Source organism: Austrofundulus limnaeus, unplaced genomic scaffold (genome assembly GCF_001266775.1).
Source record: "Austrofundulus limnaeus strain Quisiro unplaced genomic scaffold, Austrofundulus_limnaeus-1.0 Scaffold43, whole genome shotgun sequence".
Classification (NCBI taxonomy): domain Eukaryota; kingdom Metazoa; phylum Chordata; class Actinopteri; order Cyprinodontiformes; family Rivulidae; genus Austrofundulus; species Austrofundulus limnaeus.
This window is the reverse complement of record NW_013952445.1, coordinates 1,110,477-1,112,700: the sequence shown is the minus strand read 5'-3', so window position 1 is coordinate 1,112,700 and position 2,224 is coordinate 1,110,477. Positions and strand designations below refer to the sequence as shown.

The 2,224-nt window shown below is 34.8% G+C and overlaps 1 protein-coding gene across 3 annotated transcripts in view; it reads right to left on the bottom strand.

The window, feature by feature from the left end:
* The window catches only part of dbf4b (DBF4B-CDC7 kinase regulatory subunit), an 8,405-nt gene extending 7,196 nt beyond the window's left edge, over window positions 1–1,209 (bottom strand). For 2 of the 3 annotated variants that reach the window (XM_014007613.1, XM_014007615.1), the window contains exons 1-2: window positions 1,073–1,209; window positions 509–600 (exon numbers count right to left, since the gene is read on the bottom strand). The gene's annotated coding sequence lies outside the window, so the exon portion shown is untranslated. The remainder of the gene's footprint in view (window positions 1–508; window positions 601–1,072) is intronic. The other variant, XM_014007614.1, reaches the window with a different exon arrangement.
* Window positions 1,210–2,224: the final 1,015 nt, after the last annotated feature.

Genomic DNA, 2,224 nt, shown 5'->3' with positions numbered 1-2,224 from the left:
GGACATTTATGGTTTGATTTCTTTGTATGTATGGATCACTTGGTTGTTACCGACATCTGGTGAAAATTTCATGTCATTAGCACCTCTAGTAATATATTTAATGAGAAAAATGGTGACGTGTTCAATACTTATTTTACCCGCTGTATTAGCTAGTCTTTAAATGTCCGTCAATGCAGATCAGGATCTTCTTTTTCTTAGTTCAGCTGCTCCCTCTTCATCTCACTGTCCTGTGTGTCCCCCGTCCTCACTCTGACCTCTCACTGCATTCATATACAGCATCTCCTCTCTAGCCTTCCTCTTTGTCATTTTCCTGGCAGTTTCATTTTTAACATCCTTCTACCAATATACCCACAGTGTCTCTTCTGCACATGTCCAAACCATACAAATATTTATACAGTGCATCATCACCAGACTTTTATCTAAAATATCCGATGAAGAACACTTTCGGGGGTTGGAGGAACGTGGCGTTATAACAAACAAACTTCTGACAGAAACTCAACAATCTTACATTTGCAGCAGCTGTCAATATTAGGATGAACAGGTATGATCTTGAAGAAATCCAGAGGCCTGCTATGTCGACTGAGAGATGTAACTCTACATCTAAAAAAATAAAAATAAAAATCAGCATCCAACCAGTGTAATCATTYGTAGCCATTGATTCCAAATGTATCATTGAGGTATTTACTTAAAATTAATATTCACATAATTTTTTGTCCTTCTAAACGGGCAAGGTTATAAAAACGGACTTTGAGTTTTTTTTTGTCACATTTAAAGTCACCGGTTTCCTTAAAACTCAAACAGGTTTTCTTTATTCATATCAGTCAGCGGTGCAAAACTTTGAAACTTGCTAACTGGACAGAAAACAGAAAAACAAAGTAATTATTGCTATCTCATTCTGGCTCCCGTACTTTAAAGAGTCAACAACAACAGAGCAAACTCGTGAGTTTTTAGCTAACCTGAGCTAGCTAGCTCTCCTTCCAAATCGATAGCCGCTGAGCCCAAAACGCTCGCAGTTTAACTCTTTTTTTTACGTTAATATCGCCTGGAAAAATAATTAAAACATATTACGTACGTGTTATTCCTGTGGTGGAATTTTAATAGACAAAACTATTGCTTTGCGACTCGTCCAAAAGCAATAAAAACACAAACCGGCGGCGCCGCTTTTCAAAAACACTGGCGACGTCACTTCCGGTGTTGAGCCGAGTTACGTATCCCTCCCAAACTGCTGACTTCAGCAGTTTGAGGAAAAACTCGGAATCGCACGAAACTTTCATAATTTTATAGTATTCACAGGTTTTTTATTTGAAGTCAGACTCTGGACACATGTAGGTCTGCATGCGTTTTACGCTCTATATTCAAACTTATTARATAATCGATTTTAACCAAGGGTCAAAAAGGCTCGAAATTTCCGCCTGGTAAATTTTGGCCTATTTTACCTGTAAAAAAAGGACAATAATTGTCCTGTGAGTAAATAATTTAACACCATTTTCAATAACAATTATAATTTTCATTATCTGGCAGTTTTTTAAAACAGGCTGAACATTTTGTTTCGTATAATCTTCGTGTTTTCTTTCTTTAAAAAGATTTCTAAGCTTAATTCTGTTCTCAAAATGTAATAAAAATAGGAAATGTGACCAGTTTGGAAAACATTTTYAAAAATAAGACTCACCTATATTCTCTCTTCTCAGTCTTTTCATGTGCAGTTCACATTTTTAAATACATTTTTTTATTGACATATTTTCTTTTTGGAGCTCATTTGTATCGATTAGTTTTGCTCAGCTGTTCATTTCAACCACCAGATTCCTTATAAAATACTTTATATTAATTAACACATATTTCCAAAGTGACAGACATAAAACTATTAAAGAGTCCAAATGGAGCTCATAAAAGCAACAAAGTAAAATTTACAACAGGTCTACTTTAAGTTCTTTTCATGGGTATTTGTACTTGGTGTAAAAATAATATTCTATACAAACCCTGAGATGGACATGAAAACAATCAAAAACAAATATTTGACTAAATGCTTAGGCTTCTAAAACCTGACTGGGCAAATAATAATTAAAAAAAAAAACAACAAGATGTGCATCTTCCTTCATAATTGTTTTCATTGTTTCCCAGCAGAGGGCAGTCTACTGTTATCAAGGAGTTATCTGAGACAATTCAATTACTGCTTTGTTTGTTGGATTGTTTGTTTCAACTGTGAATTGGAATATGAGTATAAAAC